This window comes from Amborella trichopoda, chromosome 10, assembly GCF_054954075.1.
Source record: "Amborella trichopoda isolate Santa Cruz 75 chromosome 10, AtrichopodaSantaCruz75HAP2 v2.0, whole genome shotgun sequence".
NCBI classification, from domain to species: Eukaryota; Viridiplantae; Streptophyta; class Magnoliopsida; order Amborellales; family Amborellaceae; genus Amborella; species Amborella trichopoda.
The window spans coordinates 30,454,928-30,468,723 of record NC_142345.1 but is presented as its reverse complement, the minus strand read 5'-3'; the positions used below and the strand labels follow the sequence as shown (position 1 = coordinate 30,468,723).

At 34.2% G+C, this 13,796-nt stretch overlaps 1 long non-coding RNA gene across 1 annotated transcript; it reads left to right on the top strand.

The window, feature by feature from the left end:
- Positions 1-11,896: 11,896 nt before the first annotated feature.
- Positions 11,897-13,534, top strand: LOC110006864 (uncharacterized). Its single transcript, XR_002280192.2, has 2 exons — positions 11,897-12,771; positions 13,154-13,534. It is a non-coding gene; the product is annotated as an uncharacterized LOC110006864 (long non-coding RNA).
- Positions 13,535-13,796: the final 262 nt, after the last annotated feature.

The following is a 13,796-nucleotide window of genomic DNA, read 5'->3' as shown; positions in this document are numbered from 1 at the left end:
ATATACATGACATCTATATAATTGTTTTTTGGTATAGGATTCTTAACCCTATTTGAAGCTCATTATATGAGAAATATGGCTTCCTCTAGAGAGAGGCAAGCATCTTTTACATAGAGAGACAATGCCTTCACATAGAACATAGAGAGACAAGACATTCACATAGAGATAAGTGGGCTTTGGAGAGAGAAACACTACTATGGTGCCTCTTGCAAAGTGAGAGGTTGGCTTATTTCAAAAAATCAATTTTTATAAAGATTTTGGTTGGTATTCCTTTTTAGTGAGAGAAAGTTTCAATTGCTCTCAAGGCTCTCTTCCTAGAGATTGGTTAACTGTGAAATAGAGATGGGAGATTGACGATTGATATCTATGGGGAGAGTTGGTGTAAAAGGGTTCCTCAACTATGTTTTGTTGTGGAGGATTAGAGAGTTGTTTAAGTAGACAATCATAGTGGGATCTAATATTCGGAGTTTATTTTTCTGCATATAAGAGAGTACTTGAATCCTAACAAGTAGTATCAGAGTAGATGGTTTAATACAAGGCTTGGGTGTTTGCATTCAGTCAAAGAAAAACACAAGTGAAATATGAGAGTGCTTTTATTTCAAATGGAAAAATATAATGGTGAATACAATTGTCATCACCAAGAATGATAAATGGATTTATTTGGCAAAAAGGAATAAATCATAAAGCCATATGATGGATGTTGGCATGACAAGCATGATTTTGCTATTAAGATAGAGATCGTTAGATATGGTGATAACCAAAATCACCAAGCCTTTCAATTTGATATCGAATCACTAGGAGTAATTATGACATCCTTCTAATAAAGATATATGCTCACAATATACAATTCGTACTTTCTCTAAAGAGAGCTAGGGATCTTCTACACAAAGAAACAAGGCATCTATATAGAGATAAGTGGGCTTCATAGAGAGAGAAGCCTACAACAGTGCCTCTTACAGAATGAAAGGTCTGCTTCTTATAGTGAAGTGGTTCCTATGCAGACTTTAAATGTTTAAGTGGTATCCATAAAAAAGTCTTAGTTTCTCTCAAGGTTATTTATGAAAAATTAATTGTGCAATAGAGATGAGAGATCATCGAATGATGTCGTTCTGCTCTCAAGGTTCTTTATGGACAAAAAATTAACTGTGTAATAAAGATGAGAGATCATCAGATGATGTCGTTTAGGAGAGCTGGTCTAAAAAGTTACTCAATTATGTTTTGTAGAGGGTTGAGAGTCGGTTAAGTACACAATCATGATGTGCTCCAATATTCAACGCTCCTATCTTAGCATCTAAAGAGGGTCATTGGAATTCTACCAATTAGGCACCACCACATAGCTTTCATGTCCTTTCCCCAAATTTGGAGGTTCTTTTGGTTTAAAAAATTGCACATTAAAAATGTCAAAATGAGTGTTTCAAAACTCAGATCGGTGGGGTTGATCATACACCAATACAGATCTGCATTGAATCACCAAACTGAAAAATATTAGAAATCAAAGATAAAAAAGGAAAATAGGGGTCTATGTGAGTATATTTAAGGAACCTAAAAATATATTAGATAAGCATAAAAACAAAGAAAAATTATGTGATGGGTTTTAGGGGAGAATTATTAAGTCACGCAACAAAAAATTCACGCTTACAACAAGCACCCGTGTATAATCGGAAACATCCAAATAAAATCACGCGCACACCAAAAATCATGCATAGAAGCGCATACCAAATCCAGTGAGGGAAAATAAAATTTTACTCACAAAAAACAACATACAAAAACTACTCTCGTCCCTCTCCCTCTAGAATGTCTTTCTTGTTGGATTTGGTGCTATCCAAAATCACCCACATAAGAAAATTCTATATTTTGTGGGAATGATTGAGATTGATCTATATTTTATGGGATTGAGATATTCCTATATAATGTGGGATTGATATTGATATTGATAAGTTTCCTAAGAGAAATAGAAATTCAAAAAAGATTAGGACTCTTAGATATATCTCTAAGTCTTTTGAGATATATGTAATATCGACATGAAGTTTTCTATTTTTATGGAATCCTAATCTTATATATATGGGATGAAAGTGCAGGGAATTTGTAAGCCCTATTTGGGTCACCATATGGGAATGGTAGTTCATCTAGATAGAGAGGGAGATAGTCTCACTTGTACATAAGATGCAATTTCCTCTTAAAGAGAAGATAACTTCCTATGAAGAGAAATATTATTGATGCCTCCTGCAAAGTGAGATGTTGGTTTTTTGTAGAGAAGCAGTTCCCATAGAGATTTTGGGTTGTTTTCTCTTTTAATGAGATAAAGTCTCATTTGCTCTTAAAGTTGTTATCTTCATGGACATTGGTCTAGTTATGGAATAGATATAAGAAATCGGCAATGTGTCATTTGGGAGAGCAGGTTTAAAAAGGGTTTGCTTGATTGTGTTTAAAAAAATATTAAGACTCTTGAATGGATATATTTCTTGGTCTTTTGAGATATATGTAATATCAATAGGAAGTTTTATATATGTAGTATTGATATGAGTTTTCTATTTAGTATGGACTCCTAATCTTATATATATATATATATATATATATATGAAAGGAAAGTGCAGAGAATTTTTGTGTACCCAATTTGAGTCACCATATGGGAATGGTGGTTCTTCTAGAGAGAGAGAGGGAGCTAGAGCCTCCAATGCATAAGATGCAATTTCCTCTTAGCGAAAATAAAATTTCATTTAGACAGAAACATTGTGATGGTATCTATTTTAGACTCCCTGAGATTGAGAGGCTTGTTTCTTGTAGAGAAGCGGTTCCCATAGAGATTCTAACTTGTTCCCTTTTTAGTAAGAGAAAAAGTCAGTTTTTCGTTGCTCTCACGCCTTTATCTGGTGTTGTCGATATTGTAAGAATTAAAGAGAAAGAATGGAGAGTTGTTTAAAAAGGTTTGCTCGATTTGGGGTTTTTGTCGAGGTTTGTTCCAAAATCTTTAATGTAACTTTCATTGGTATAGTGAATTTCAGTTAGCCATGCTCGTGGAAATAGCCCTTCTGGTGTGAATCACATAAATCTTTATGTTCTTGTTGTATGTGTTTTATGATTCTTTTTCTCGGGCTTTATTTGCCAAAAATCAGCCCGTCGGGTTTAGAGCTTTCGCGCATAACAAGTGGTATCAGAGCACGGTTTGGGGTTTTCGGTATGGCGGTAAAGATTTCGAATGCAAGGTTCGAGGTGGAGAAATTTGATTGTCAGCATTATTTTTTAGCAAGAATGATGAAGGAATTTATTTGGCAAACGATTAAGAATCCATTGAACTATCAAATGGATGTTGGCACGGTGAGCAAGTGATTTTGATATCAAGGTGGAGATTGTTGGATTTGGTGCTATCCAAAATCACCCACGTAAAGAGATCCCATATTTTGTTGAATTGATTAAGATATTCCCATATTATGTGGGATTGAAATATTCTCATATTTTATGGGATTGAAATTGATATTTGATAAGTTTCTTAAGGGAAATAGAAAAAAAAAAAGATTAAGACTCTTGAATGGATATATTTCTTGGTCTTTTGAGATATATGTAGTATCAATTGGAAGTTTCATATATGTAGTATCAATATGAGTTTTCTATTTAGTGTGGACTCCTAATCTTATATATATATATATATATATATATATATATATATATATATATATATATATATATATATATATATATATATATGGGATGAAAGTGCAGAGAATTTTTGTGTACCCAATTTGAGTCACCATATGGGAATGGTGGTTCTTCTAGAGAGAGAGGGAGCTAGAGCCTCCAATGCTTAAGATGCAATTTCCTCTTAGAGAGAATAAAATTTCATTTGGACAGAAACATTGTGATGGTATGTATTTTAGACTCCCCGAGATTGAGAGGCTTGTTGCTTGTAGAGAAGCGGTTCCCATAGAGATTCTAACTTGTTTCATTTTTAGTAAGAGAGAAAGTCAGTTTTTCGTTGCTCTCATGCCTTTATCTGGTGTTGTCGATATTGTAAGAATTAAAGAGAAAGAATGGAGAGTTGTTTAAAAAGGTTTGCTCGATTTGGGATTTTTGTCGAGGTTTGTTCCAAAATCTTTAATGTAACTTTCATTGGTATAGTGAATTTCAGTTAGCCATGCTCGTGGAAATAGCCCTTCTGGGGTGAACCACATAAATCTTTATGTTCTTGTTGTATGTGTTTTATGATTCTTTTTCTCGGGCTTTATTTGCCAAAAATCAGCCCGTCGGGTTTAGAGCTTTCGCGCATAACAAGTGGTATCAGAGCACTACAAGTGGTATCAGAGCACGGTTTGGGGTTTTTGGTATGGCGGTAAAGATTTCGAATGCAAGGTTCGAGGTGGAGAAATTTGATTGTCAGCATTATTTTTTAGCAAGAATGATGAAGGAATTTATTTGGCAAACGATTAAGAATCCATTGAACTATCAAATGGATGTTGGCACGGTGAGCAAGTGATTTTGATATCAAGGTGGAGATTGTTGGATTTGGTGCTATCCAAAATCACCCACGTAAAGAGATCCCATATTTTGTTGAATTGATTAAGATATTCCCATATTATGTGGGATTGAAATATTCTCATATTTTATGGGATTGAAATTGATATTTGATAAGTTTCTTAAGGGAAATAGAAACAAAAAAAGATTAAGACTCTTGAATGGATATATTTCTTGGTCTTTTGAGATATATGTAGTATCAATAGGAAGTTTCATATATGTAGTATCAATATGAGTTTTCTATTTAGTATGGACTCCTAATCTTATATAATATATATATATATATATATATATATATATATATATATATATATATATATATATATATATATATATATATATATATATATATATATATATATGGGATGAAAGTGCAGAGAATTTTTGTGTACCCAATTTGAGTCACCATATGGGAATGGTGGTTCTTCTATAGAGAGAGGGAGCTAGAGCCTCCAATGCATAAGATGCAATTTTCTCTTAGAGATAATAAAATTTCATTTGGACAGAAACATTGTGATGGTATCTATTTTGGACTCCCCGAGATTGAGAGGCTTGTTTCTTGTAGAGAAGCGATTCCCATAGAGATTCTAACTTGTTCTATTTTTAGTAAGAGAGAAAGTCAGTTTTTCGTTGCTCTCACGCGTTTATCTGGTGTTGTCGATATTGTAAGAATTAAAGAGAAAGAATGGAGAGTTGTTTAAAAAGGTTTGCTCGATTTGGGGTTTTTGTCGAGGTTTGTTCTAAAATCTTTGATGTGACTTTGATTGGTATAGTGAATTTCAGTTTGCCATGCTCGTGGAAATAGCCCTTCTGGGGTGAACCACGTAAATCTTTATGTTCTTGTTGTATGTGTTTTATGATTCTTTTTCTCGAGCTTTATTTGCCAAAAATCAGCCCGTCGGGTTTAGAGCTTTCGCTCACAACAAGTGGTATCAGAGCACTACAAGTGGTATCATAGCACGGTTGGGGTTTTCAGTATGGCGGTAAAGATTTCGAATGCAAGGTTCGAGGTGGAGAAATTTGATTGTCAACATTATTTTTTAGCAAGAATGATGAAAGAATTTATTTGGCAATCGATTAAGAATCCATTGAACTATCAAATGGATGTTGGCACAGTGAGCAAGTAATTTTGATATCAAGGTAGAGATTGTTGGATTTGGTGCTATCCAAAATCACTTACATAAAGAAATATCATATTTTGTGGGATTGATATTGATATGGATAAGTTTCTTAAGGGAACTAGAAATCCAAAAATTAGGACTCTTAGATATATCTCTTAGTCTTTTGATATATATGTAACATCAACATGAAGTTTCCTATTTTTATGGAATCCTAATCTTATATATGTGAGATGAAAGTATATAGAATTTGTGTGCCCTATTTGGGTTATCATATGAGAATGGTGTTTCCTCTAGAGAGAGAGGGAGATATAGTCTCCTCTGCATAAGATGCAATTTTCTCTTATAGTGAAGATAGCTTCCTATGAAGAGAAATATTGATGATGCCTATTGAAGACTCTTGCAGAGTGAGAGGTTGGTTTTTTGTAAAGAAGTGGTTCCCATGGAGATTTTGTGTTGTTTCCCCTTTTAATGAGATAAAGTCTTGTTTGCTCTCAAAGTTGTTCTCTTCCTAGGCAGTGGACTAGTTATGGAATAGATATGAGAAATTGTCATGGTGTTGTTTGGGAGAGCAGGTTTAAAATGGGTTTGCTCGACTGTATTTGTTTCGATGTTTGCTCCAAAATCTTTGATGTAACTTTCATTGGAGTAGTAGATTTCAGTTTTTCGTGCTCCTGGATGTAGCCCTTTTGGGGTAAATCACGTAAATATTTGTGTTCTTGTATTATGTGTTTCATGCTTTATGTCTCACACTTTATTTGCAAAAAATCAATCCGTTGGGTTTAGAACTTCCGCGCACAACATCTCTCTCACTATAACCCATGCCTGATATGTCTCTCTCTATAATGCGCCACCTAAACTCACATCTTGACGCCTTATGTAAGGCGTACGATGACCCCCTGTTATGCCATACCAGTGTTCGTAAAATCGATCCGGAACGGTTAACAGGATATGGGGCCGAAAGCGATTTAACCAGCTTAATCGATAAACCAGGCCAAAAGCGATTTAACCAGCCTAATCGGTAAACTGGCTGATTCAACCGTTCTAACCGGGCAAGTCCTGCGGAGGTCAAAAAATTGTTGAAAACTAAAAAAATACAAAAAAAATCTACTAAAATATAAAAAACATATAAAGCATGATTAAGACAAAACACATGCAAATGAAGTTGAAAATTAATGAAAAATGGATTTTAAAGGTGCCTAGGGGTATTTTTAATTTTTTTTTAAAAAGGTAAGAAAATATAAAAATGAGTATTAATGGCCAAAACAATTTATAATCTTTACTATAATGTAAAGAATATTAAACAATGTATTACAAATCAAATTCTTTATTTTTGGGATTTTATATATATTTTTGTGATTTGTTTTTAACATGCTGGTCAATCACCAAAACTGCCCTAAACCGTCTAACCGAGTGGTTACCGGTTAGATCGCCCTGTTTTTCTAACATGGTGACCTATTACTTCCTCTCACGGTAAACGTTAAAGGCCTACACGGCCAATTCCCTTTTTTTTTATTATAAAGGGTGCATTTTACATAGAGCCGAGGCTCTAGACAATCAAAGTAAAGCACACTTTCAAATAGTCGAGAAATATAGTTTCAATACTAGAAATCTTTCTGATAGCCTCAAAATATATTTTGATCTTTAATTATAAAATTTAATACGTCAAAAATAGTGTATGTAGAGCAGATGTATAGAAACCTTGAAAATTGACAGTCCAAAAATGTGCTACAAGATGTAATATTTCCAAAACTTGAATCTATTTTTCTCTCATATCCATGCATCTTAATGTTGAGATGATCAATCTGAGGATATTTGGGCATCATAACAACCTCTTTTAGTCAAATTTTTTTGGTGGGAAATTTGATTGTTTAGAGCCTCAACTCTATATAAACTTTTTCTTTCTATAAATGCCTCACGCTCGAGACTCTCGTCTAATTTTCAATGCTAAACCTTAATGTCCTATATGGAAAAGCACAAGGGATTAAATATAGTGAAACTATTTACCTTTGGTATAGGGAGGTCACAATTACTTGCAACCATCCGATGTGAAATTTGATGGCTTGGGTGTGTTACAAAATTCGAAAAAATTTCTTTTTAACTTTGAGCTTGGTCAATGAAATAAATGCTGCTACCTAATTTTACATTCAATGGTCAATATTAATTGTGACCATCTTGTACCAAAGGTAAATGGTCTCATTATATACTTCCCCAAAACAAAACTTAAGCCTCAAGTCACCTAAAATCTTACTTCTCCAGTTGTCCACACATTGTTCGAAACTACTACTCGGCCAAGAGGGCCGAGTAATCTATCCCATGCTCTAGGTGAGTACTTGACCCAAGTCTGAGTAACTCGGCTTGAGTACGGTCGAGTACTATAGCACAAAAAAAGTTAAAAAAAATAAAGACAAAATATATATAAAAAAAAGAAAAATATTTAAAGTAAAATTAAACAAAACACATCTAAATGTGGTTAAAAAAGTAGTGAAAAATAGATTTAAAGAAATCAGTTTGTGACCATGGTACTTTGAAATTTTATAAAAAAAGCATAAGTATTCATAGCTAAAATATTTTCCAATCTCTATCAAAATGATAGAAAATAAAAAAATATTACAAATAGATTTCTTATTTTTTGGATTTTTTTTATAATTATTTGAATTTCTTTTAATATCCTCTAGTTGGACCCTCAACTTGGGCTCGACTACTGTTGGGGCCCAAGTAACTTAGGCAAATCCAATTTGACTCGATCAATTTTTCAAACACGGCTTTCATGTACACATGGGATAGAGACGAGTAGATAAAGTAAAGGAAAAAGTTTATAGAAGGTGCCAACCTTGTACCACCGAAATGAGGTAGATGCCAAAAACCATCGAAGAATATTGTTTTGTCACTAAAAAATTCTTCGATTGTTCATCTTGATCTCCACAAGTATTGGATACGAAAGAAAAGTGAATTTTAAGTTTTGGAAATAGTACATCTTGTAATACATTATCTTGACCATCATTTTTTAAGATTTTCAAGTATTCATAGATATGATAGATCTACACCTTTATTAGAACTTTCAATTTCATACTAAAGGTGAAAAATAGACTCTTAGATCATGATAAGAGTTTTGGCACCGAAAATACATATTTTTATGAGATTTTGAGGTGCACCGTACTACCGCAATGTGTTTGTTTAAGGTTGTTGCCTTACAGAAACCTCACCCTAAACCAAAACAATAAAATGGTGATCCCCTCAACCTCCACAAATATAACAAGATATTCTATTGTACGTGGACCCATAACTAAATTTATTTCTATTAATTTTTTAAAGAAAAAGTTTATATAAGGTTGCAACCTTAAAATGTAGAATTAATGTGCACTTCTAAAATCCATTATAAAAGGTTATTTTGATATTGAAAAATCCTCTAATTGATCAATTCGACATCAAGGTATATGAATATGAAAAGAAAAAAAAAGTTATGAGTCTTAAAATAGTGTATCTTGCAACATACCATCTGGACTATCCAATTTCAAGATTTCCAAATGTTTATAAATGTACTTGATTTGAATCATTTTTGGAGTTTAAGATTTCGTGATTAGAGATGAAAATAGATTATCAAACCATCCTAATAAATCTTTATACCAAAATTATATTTATGACAAAATTTGAATGTGCGTTTTAAATTTGATTGTTTAATATTGCAACCTTATACAAACCACACCCATTTTTCAAATAACAAAAATAATTCTAACATATTATTATTTCTAAGTTGGTCCTAGAGACCAAAACTAGCCTTTTGCGGGTCACCCCACTAGCCTGGCTCCTTTGACGTGTGTAAGAGTCGGCAATGACTAGGACCAAGAATAGGGGTGGCAACGGGTCTGAAGCTATCGGACATTGACCTGACTGGATATTTAGATATGTCTAAATATATTTAAATATATATGTCTAAATATATTTAAATATTATGTTAGATATTTATATATATTATTTAAATATTATATCGTTTTAGTTATATTTATTTAAATATTATATATTAGATGTTATTTAAATAACAACATTGTTAAGGTCGAGTCCAGGTCGGGTCCATATGGAACGAACCCAAATAGTATTTGGGTTCAATATTTAAACGAAGACCCAACCCGTCGGGTTCAATTTTTAAACCCCGATTCGGGTCCAGATCAATTGCCACCCCTAAACAAGAACATGGCCAATTCTGATGCCCTCCCAAAACCAATTCGATGTCCATCGTTTCTCAATCCTGTTGTACGATTCTTAATGCAAAAAAAAGACAGCAATGCACATCAACTTCCCGGCCGGATGCTGGGCCACGCGTCGAACACACATGACTAGGGCAATGCCCACATCCCAAATGAAAGAAAGGCCCCTAATACTGATTGGAGGTACTTTCTTCTTTTCAAAGCCCTGCCCCCTACATTCCATCCCTCTTTACTTTTTCTTGTCCTTCATTACATGTTAAGGGCCCTATCTGCACGGTAAAAGGGTCTGTCTTGTGTATCACGTACCCATCACCATAAATTATCAGATGGCCTGCCTCGTCAAACTTCGAAACCCATGATAAAGTGGGCTTGTATACTATTGATAAAATTATAATAATTAACTTCTTTCCTCACATAATAATTATTTCCTTTTAAACAAGCTAATCATTGCAATAAATGGGTCAGTTTCTACCACTGCGTTGTCTTCATTGCTTGCTAAGTCGCCTTTAATGACTTTTTATTTCCCATTTATCCCACTTAAATTGTTGATTGATATTCACAATTGCAACTAACTCAGCTTGGGAAAGAGAAAGAGGTCGATGTCGCGATGGTAACACATCCCATTCTTCAATTTGCACGTTGTAGCTTCCATTTTCAGTAATAGTTTAAAAAACCACTGACTAATTAAAAAACAATTTCTTCAGTGTCTTTGCAATGAAACCTAAATTTTTTTTTGGTATGCGACCATCTAAGGAACCAAAAGCTAGTAAAGTATTTTGTGAGACCATGATCGTATCCAATTGTGGCCAACTTCTCGCCCAACCGTAGCTAGCTATAAAAGCCTTTAAATCTATCATTTCCGCACCAAATTGGATAGAGAAAAAAAAATTGATTTCAAGCTCTAAAAATAATCAGTCTTACATCTTGTGTTGTTTTTTTTTTTGGACGATCAATTTCAAAGCTTCATTAATCTATCGGATCATACCATTTTTAGAGCTTCAGATTCCACAATGGTAAAATTGGTTTTCAGGCAATCACATTGTTCTCACCGGGAGCTCGTCTTTCTAGTGAGATTTGGGCTGTAGTCTCAACTGCGCTCTTATGAAATCCTCCCCCTAAAAGCTAAACACTATTTAGCTATTTATTCGAGGCAGCTTGAAAAGAGTGAATAGTAATTTAGCATTCAGGTTAAGTTATTCGTGATGGATCATTAGAGTGTGTCGTCTGCATGTGTCATTGATATCATTTAACTATGCAAAAACTTAAACATATCAGGAAAAAAGAAATGAGGCACTATGTAAGATGAAAAAAGAAAAGCGAATTTGTTATGTTTTTTTACCTTTCTTTTTTTTTTTTTTTTTTGACAAGAGTGCTTTAGTTTATTAAGTCAATAGTCTCATTACAAACATATTTTTTACTTTTTTTTTTTTTTCTTTGTTTTCTTTTTGTTGTTTTTAAAAATAACTATGGTGCTATTGACAAAAAAAAAATGTCCCTAAAGTGGGCATCATGGTTTCAATTTGTAGAGAGAGAGAGGTTTATGCTCTGAAATGTGGAAAATTGTTTCATGTGGGCTGAACCGTATGTCGTCAAGGTATAAAGCATCCATTATAAAGATGATGCAAATAGGTGGTCCATTTAAAAATAATTATAATTAACAGTCTAAATGTTTTTCAATATAATTATTATTTTTAGTTTTCAATTTTATTGTTATCATGATCTCTATATTATTAAAAATTAAGATCCAATTATCTTTAAAATATATATTTATTGCAAAGCCCGCATTAATACAATATGCGCGCGGGCGGCCGCATAGAAACCGTGTTGGCCTCCATAATTTTCTTGACTGAAAAAGGCCTTTTTGGTCAATCACAATATTATAGTGGTCACAGATGTCAATGAAAAGGAGGCCATGCCTCTTTGTATTGGCCCCCTTAATCGTAAAATACTATCCCCCCATGCGGTTGCTGATGCATGTCTTTTCAGCCATCCAATCAACTGGGGTGCAATTTGCACTTGCCTCCATTTATCACATTCACCGTTCCTCCCTTTTCATTTTTCTCAAACCCAAACTTCCTTTCTCTGGTTTTCCCTCCTCTACTCCTTTTATAGAAACTTATAAAGAAATTCTTGCAAAACTGTGCAATGAAAAAGCTCTTAGGAGGCCTGCTTCTCAAGGCTTTGTGTGCTTGTATGATTTTGTTTTAGGTTTTTCTATGACCCAATTTGGGAAGTATTTGAGAAATATGGTCTTAGGGTTTCTTTCATGTTTGGCTGATGGGATCGGGTTGAATTTTGGGGTTTTCCATGACCCAGTTAGGTAAGTATCAGAAAAACACTTTGCTGGAGGGTTATTATGTTTCTTGAAGGTGGATTGGGGATTCCTTCTATTCTTTTCCATGACCCAATTAAGTAAGAATTAGAAGAATAGGGTGCTAGGGTTTCTATCATGGTTTTGATGGTGGATTAGGGTTTTGTGTCATGGTTTTAGACTTTTAGCCATGACCCAATTTGGCAAAAGCAAAAAATGATGGTGCAATACAACAGGTAGGTAGCATGCATCAATGTTCTCCTTTTCCCAAAATAGAAACCCTAGAATCTTGGTGCAATTACTTCTTCATGGTGGTTATAGGATACATATCCCACACCAAGCAAGGCAAGGCCACATGGTGGTTCAAAAAAGAGAAAGGTTGGTTTAGGGTTTCTTCCTCCTCTCAAGACATGGAAACTCAAATGGTGGTTTAAGGAAACAAGGAGGAAGGTTTAGGGCTTTTTATTGGCAAATATGGAAGGTTTATCTCAACTGATGGCTTCATGCTTCTCCACGGCTTTCTTGAACTTAGTTTGAATGAGGTGAGCCTTCTTACAAGATCAAGAAAGCTGCGGAAAAACATAGATCCACTCAAAATTATGAACTTTCAACAGAGAGATAGATCTCCAAGGTAAGTTATCTAGCCATTGTGTTATATATTACAGTAATTGCTTTATTTGTGATAAATGTTTTAGTCATGGTTTGACAATAGGGTTCCACCTTTACAAAAGACACTATACCAGTTTTCACAATAATTGAAAAAAAAAAAAAAACAGTTTTTACATGAACAGGAGGAGAGAGTTATCAAAATAACGGTGCTTTTTTATTATAACAGTCAAGGCTATGGCTATTACAACAGTAATTGTAACATTTTTTTATAGGTCCTTTATTCTAGGGCATTTACATGGTTCTATCACAAACCTAATCTCACTTGGAATGTGGTGTCTCACTCTTCAACCAAAAGCTTGGTCATGAACCATTTTCACCCTTCACCCATGTTGCTGCTATTACAGGTGTCAATGAGCCGAGTCGAGTGGTGCCGAGCTGAGCTTACAGGTCCAAGGTTTGCGTGGGTCATGGACCAGCTTGGGCTAGACTTGGCTCGACTCGTTCACTTAAATCAAGCTCACAATGAGCCGTGACTAGGCAGAAACAAGTCTAGTACAAGCTTACAAACAAGGCAAGATACAATCTGATTGCCATATTACGGAACAATACAATTTATTGAATGGAGTTTCCTATTTTTATGTAACATATATTGTACTTTTTTCTGTATCATAAATAAAACAAATATTGTAAACACACATTGGGCCGAGCTCAAGTCGATGTTATTTCAGTTTGAGCTTGGCTTGTTTAATAATACCCTAGAATGTGCAGCTTGGCTTGGCTTGCCATATTAGTCTTCCTCAAGCTTGGCTCCTCATGAGCCGACCCGACCCAACTTAGTTTGTTGATCCTCCTGGTTACTTTTTTTTCCCTCTTTTTTTAACCACCATCAATGCAATAGAAGACTGAAATAGGAAACCAAAATATTAGTTGTCTTATTGATGTTGTTGATGCATGCTTTTCTTTTTTCCCTCTCAAATTAAACATGGTTTCTATATAGCATGATCATCCAATTTCGGAAATAGATGGTTAAGATGCTAAAGACCACGC